At 37.4% G+C, this 6,587-nt stretch overlaps 1 long non-coding RNA gene across 1 annotated transcript; it reads right to left on the bottom strand.

Annotated features, from left to right (window-relative positions):
- Window positions 1-3,782: 3,782 nt before the first annotated feature.
- On the bottom strand, window positions 3,783-4,373 carry LOC147619555 (uncharacterized). Its single transcript, XR_015261916.1, has 2 exons — window positions 4,210-4,373; window positions 3,783-4,105 (listed from the first exon to the last, which is right to left on the bottom strand). It is a non-coding gene; the product is annotated as an uncharacterized LOC147619555 (long non-coding RNA).
- Between the last annotated feature and the right edge of the window lie 2,214 nt (window positions 4,374-6,587).

The raw sequence follows: 6,587 nt of genomic DNA on the forward strand, positions 1-6,587 counted from the left end.
CTGTTATAAGAAATTACAGCTTATACATAGTGATGTATGTGGTCCTATTAATAAGGACACCATCTATTGGGGGATATCTCTACTTCGTCACTTCTATTGAAGGATTACTCCAAATATAGCTAGGTGTTACCATTAAAGAAAAAGTCAGAGGTATTTATGTGCTTTAAGCACTTCATATCCATGGCTGAAAATGCATGTGAATGTAAAGTTAGCACCCTTCATTCAGATCGAGGGGGGGGGGAGTATATGTCCAAGGAATTTCATACATATATGGCTGAAAAAAGCATAAGGCATCAATGTATAATGCCATACACACCTTAGCAAAAAGGTGTGGTTGAGAGGAAGAACAGGTCTCTCATGGAGATGGCACGATGTATGGTGAAAGCCAAAGATTTACCTCATGGTTTTTGGTTAGAGGAAACTATGTGCACACACTATGTGTTGAACAAACGCCCTACCAAGGCCTTGCAGTCTAAAAATCCTTATGAAGCTTGGCATGGCAGAAAGCCTTCTGTGGCTCATTTGTGTGTTTTTGGTTTTCTTGATTATGCTCTTGTGCCTAAGCAACAACGTAGTAAGCTTCATGATGATAAGGCAATTAAATGCATATTTGTGTTGTACAATTCAGAAAGCAAGGGATATAGACTTTACCATCTGGCCTCAAATCGGATTTTAGTAAGTAGAGATGTTTTTGTCAAAAAATCAGTTCAGCCCATGCTTTCAAGCAAAAAATAGCAGAATGTATGCTCACATGACATGTTTGATTCGCTCCTACCTTTGTTTAATGGAGGGCAGCCATATGTAGAGCAATTGAATGTTCAACCAAGTGCTAAAATTCTGCCTTTGTAGGTGCAAAGTCAGCCTATAAATCAACCTTTTGATGAGGCAATTATTGAGGTGTAGTGGATGAGGAGAGAGCAGCCATAGAAGAATCTAGGCGTATGCCAAAATGGCTTGTGTAGACATTTGAGGGTAGCAAGGTGTGGCAGCTCCTTTACCTCTAGTAGAACATGTGCAGGTTCTCATCATGCAGATTATTCTCATGTGGATCATGTTCTCATTTCTACTTTATGTAATGAGGAGGAACCTCTTTCCTTTGAGGAAGCATAGGATGATGATCATTGGATGCATGCTATGCAGGATGAGTATCACTCTATACTTAAGAATGACACCTGCTGGTATTTGACAGATCTACCTCATGGCAAGAAGGCCATTGGTACTAAGTGGGTTTTCAAGTTAAGACGCAAAGTAAATGGTAGCATTGATTGCTACACTGCAAGGCCAGACTTGTTGCAAAGGGGTATGCCCAGCACAAAAGGACATGGATTATGATGAGACATTCGCACCCACATCTCGTATGACTACCATTAGGTGTCTCATTGCTTTGGCAGCACATCATGGGTGGAATGTACATCAGTTGGACATTAAGAGTGCATTCTTGAATGGTGATCATGAGGAGGTGTATGTATCGCAACCTCTTCATTTTTATGTTAAAACGCAAAGCAGATGGTAGCATTGATTTCGCTACACTACAAGGCCAGACTTGTTGCAAAGGGGTATGCCCAGCACAAAAGGACATGGATTATGATGAGAAATTTGCACCCACATCTCGTATGACTACCATTAGGTGTCTCATTGCTTTGGCAGCACATCATGGGTGGAATGTACATCAGTTGGACATTAAGAGTGCATTCTTGAATGGTGATCATGAGGAGGTGTATGTATCGCAACCTCTTTGTTTTTATGTGAAAGGGAAAGAGTCTAAAGTATGTAGGTTGAAAAAGGATTTTTATGGCCTTAAGCAAGCTCCTAGAGCACGGTATGAGAAGATTCATGCATACTTGGTTGCAAATAATTTTTGCAACAGTCCAACAGAGAGTAACCTATATGTAAAGAGGAGTAAGGACACATTTTTGGTCATCGTTCCATACGTTGATGACATGCTGCTCACGGGACCCAATATAGATCAGATTTCAGCCTTTAAGACTGATTCGTAGGCAGTCATCGTTTGAGATGTCAGATTTGGGGCCCTTGCGTTATTATTTGGGGATTCAGTTTATGCAGCGCAATGATGATGGCATTGTTATGCTGCAGTCTAAATATATACAGAAGCTATTCAAGAGGTTTTTTCTTGAAGATTGTAAACCTGTGGCTACACCTATGGAGATAGGTACTCGACTTAGTCTTCAAGATGCATGAGACTCTTTCGATGCTAGTTTGTATCAGCAGGCTGTTGGATCCCTTCTTTATGTACACATCACAAAAAGGATTGAGAAATAAAATAATATTAGGAAGCCTTGTGAAATAATTAAATTATAGATTGATTAAATGCTAGGTGTTAATAAATTAGATTTCTTATTAAATGGAAAGTATTTCCCTCCTAGAGTTAGAAGAAATCCTGATTTAATGGGTTGGTGTGTGCTCATTATAAAATTTTTAAGGTTGAATTAATAAATAATATTGGGACATAGAGAGAATTATTATCATATATATTTATGATGGTATATCCTTAATTTGAGAAGATGTGAAGACGTAAATGTATCTAAAGACATGTGAGCTTTTAGGCTCAAATGTGTATTTTCCATGATGGGAACATGGGCTTGAAAAATAAGATATATCCAACCTTAATATGAACGGAACCTTTTAAAAGTATAAAATTAAGAGGAAATACATGGATTTCTAGACTCCACTTCGCTCAAAAGAAAATTTTTAATAAAGGCTCTAACATGAGTTGCATAGAGGGCTAACATGAATGCATTGCACGAGATTGCATAAGATCCCTTTTTGACACTTAACCTTCCCTCATGCATGGTGGGCTATTCCTTTGCCTATATAATAAGGCTAAATGGAGGGCAAAAAATATCATTCTTCATCCTCTAGAGAATATAGTTTTCAAACACACCTCTGTTATCACGCATTTTTCACCTTCATAATCGTCGAATTCGATCTAGGCCCAAACTAAAATGTTGCGCAGCTACTTATGGGCTTTCCAATGCATTTTTTTTTGGGTTCAAAGTGTGGGAGCTCAATTTATGGGAAAAACACTGATTGATACATTTTTGTAAATTTTTATAAGGTATGATTTTAGTAATTCTTCAATTATTTATCATTCTTGGGGCTTGACGTAAGGTCCTAAGTTCTCTATTAATTGTGAATTGTGAGTTAGTTCATTGATTAAGTACTAATTAAAGATTAAGAAAATTGAATTTTCTAGTCATTTTATAATGTGAATTTTAGGCAACATGTTATCGTTACCTCTCTCTCTCTCTCTCTCTCTCTCTCTCTCTCTCTCTCTCTCTCCCAAAAAATAAAGTTATTCCCACCCATAATTATGACAACTATTACCCCTCTACTTCATGAGGCTATATAGCACAATGTATTATCTTTTACACAATTCAAATTTTTCCTAAATTGTGCAAGTAAATCTTAAATGTAGCATGCATACAAAAATGCCGACTGTTTAGCAAATAATTCCGAAGACACGATAATAAAATCAAAGTTCAAAAAGTGAATTAATGCCACTTGGTCTAGATTTTGCTACTTAATTGATATCTTTGGATGTAGCTCACTTGAAATTATGCTTTTATGTGATTTGTTCAATGTTTGTGCATTGTGTTATATGCCATGCTTTGTTGTGACAAATGATAAAATTATTTGACTTCCATAATGTTATTATTGTGAGATGGATGTGCAGAAGCCAAAGGACCAATTACTAGCCTTCCAAACTACCTACTTGGAAGAAAGCTATAAGCAAGAAGCCACATATGGGAAAAACTCAAATGTAAGATGCAAAACTCCCTTCCAACTATTGCATTAGGATGAAGAACTCTGTGAGAAGACACCATGGATGCCTTTACAAAAATTGCTCTATCATGGAGCTTAATCTTGAGCTAAACATGGTTAAGGTGGCCTTTTTAAGGCGAAGGAAGTGCAGCACCATGGATGCCTTTACAAAAAATTGCTCTACCATGGAGCTTAATCTTGGCTAAACATGGTTAAGGTGGCCTTTTTAAGGCGAAGTATAGTATTAGTGGCATTTAAACGAACACAAAGCGAGATCTCAGTAGCCACCTAGAGAGAGAGAAGATCTGTCGTACATCACAGGCTGCCAAAATCAAATGCAAGGAAGAAAAGCAATGGTTAGAGAGATTGGTGTACTTAATTATGTGGATTAAGGAATCATTGGGCTTGGGTTAAGAAATCAAAAACCTGCACGAAAGTATACTGCGACCGACGGTAGATGTGTTGATGAGAGAAGAAATCCAAGAAACGGGAACACACAGAGGCTATTGGCCTGCGGAGAAACGCTGCCATCTCTGCTATGGATCCAAGGTAGAAGCAGCCCATCTCTGTGTGTGTGTGTGTGTGTGAGAGAGTGCTATTAACAGTGTGCTTTTGGTGTCACGGGAGTGCACTCTCTTTGCTTTTTTAAAAATAATATAAACTTGTTTTGCGTGTGCACATCGCATGCTTGCTTTTCCATTAAATTATAAATATGAAATTTTGAGTGTGCTCATCGCATGCTTGCTCTTCCATTGCATTGTCCCCATGGCAAAATTGATTTTTTCCCTTCTACATGGTTTCTCTTGTGTGTTAGAGTGCCATTTAAAGGCAAACCTTGAGTGTATTTTTCATTCCTTTAATTGGAAGGAAAATCTACATTTGGGAATTCTCGTCGCTTACTTTGCAACATCTGAGTTCAAGTTTTGGCTTGCAAGGGCCACATTTTTTGAAAGCCTTAATTAAATACTGGTTGATATGAAGATTTTTGAACAAAAAATCAATCAAGTTAAAGAATGTGTGTAATTTTTAATGGTTGAAAATGGTGTTTTTTTTTGTAATCTTGGACTTTGTAAGTTTAAGAGAGCACAGTCTGCATGTAGAAATAAGCTGAGTGCAAGTCCATTGTTGACGATTTACAAGTCTTTTATTAATACTAATTTATTCAATAATACCACATTATTGAACCTTACGTTTTACTCCTTATGATTTGCAAGTCTTCTCTTAATACTAATTGGTACAATAGTACCACATTATTGTAGCTTATGTTTTACTCCTCTCCCACTACAAGACAATGCTGCCATACACGCGTTTCATACACGCGATAAATTACGAACGCGTGTATGGTCGCGCCTGTATTTGAATAGAATCGGACGCGTGTATTTTTGCATTTAAATTCGCGTGTATGTTTGCATTAATCAACGCGTGTATAAACGCGTCTATATACACGCAGTAATACACGCATCTATACACGATAATATTCACGGGGTAATACTCGCTATTATACACGGATAAATACACGCTACTATACACGGATTAATACACGCATGGCAGAGAAAAACTGAAAAAAAACTGAATTCCTTTACAAAATTAAAAACTATTTTCCTTAAACCATCTCATAGTACATTACAGTATACATCATTACACAATCCCACTACATGCATTTACAACAATGAAATATATTCAAAAATAAATCATATTGCATATGAGATGATGGAAATGTCATCAATTTAGAACATACAGTGACGGATTGGTTAGGGTTCGATCTCATCTTCAATAAGATCCATCCTTGCCAAACGATCAACATCAATATCCATTTGATCAATTGGTAAGGCTACGATTAAATTTATTCCACTATCGATATTCTGTACTCCATTGATAATGGTATCGATGTCCTGATCATCCTCATCAACATCACCATCATCCTCAATGGTAGGGTCATTCTCATGATCATGAGAAATGGCATGCTCATCCTCATTATCACGATCATCTCTTATTTCTTGATCATCGATCACAACATCTTCAATGGCATGTTCGACGTCATCTTCATTGCGGCTTGTTACATCCTCCATATGCTCCATATCAGTGAATGTATTATACATCACTTTGGAACGTGGTGCAATAGGGATGACGTACCACCATTTGATGTCATGCACCATTGGTAGATAGATAACCTACTCAAATACACACAGTACAGTAATTAATTAGCATATCAAAAGTCAAGGGGTACGCGAGCTTAGATATATATGTACATGAAACACATTAGTAAAAAAATGCATACCTGCTCACATTGTTGTGGCAATACGAGCCTATCTTTCTTTGTTTGCCAGAACTTTGTAGAGTCAATAGTTACATATCCACTTGCATGGCGTTTTATCATTGCATCAGGCCCTTTTTCCACCACGTTCATTTGCCATTTGACATCCAAAACATACACAAAGAAGCGACGAAAGTCAAGCCTAAATATGTCTTGGATTATGCCACAATAATCATCCATTTTTCCATTAGCTCCCTCAAAGCTACTAATGACACCGCAATCTTGTGTATTTCTCTTTTCATCAATTCTTTGTGTTCGAAAATGCTTGCCTTCACACCATATAGCATTGAACATAGTGCACTGGACCAAAATAGAAACAATATTTGTGTAAGCAATGTGAACAAATATTAAAAGAAAATCACTTACAACTAATGCAAAACATTAGTTCTATGTACCTTTGACATGCATCCTCGTGCATACTCCCATTCTTCCGCCGTGATATGCAGCCCCTCGTCACTCTCTGCTCTCTCCATTTCCTCATGCAACCAAT

This window comes from Cibotium barometz, chromosome 33 (assembly GCF_041138505.1).
Source record: "Cibotium barometz isolate CiBa-2024 chromosome 33, ASM4113850v1, whole genome shotgun sequence".
Taxonomy (NCBI): domain Eukaryota; kingdom Viridiplantae; phylum Streptophyta; class Polypodiopsida; order Cyatheales; family Cibotiaceae; genus Cibotium; species Cibotium barometz.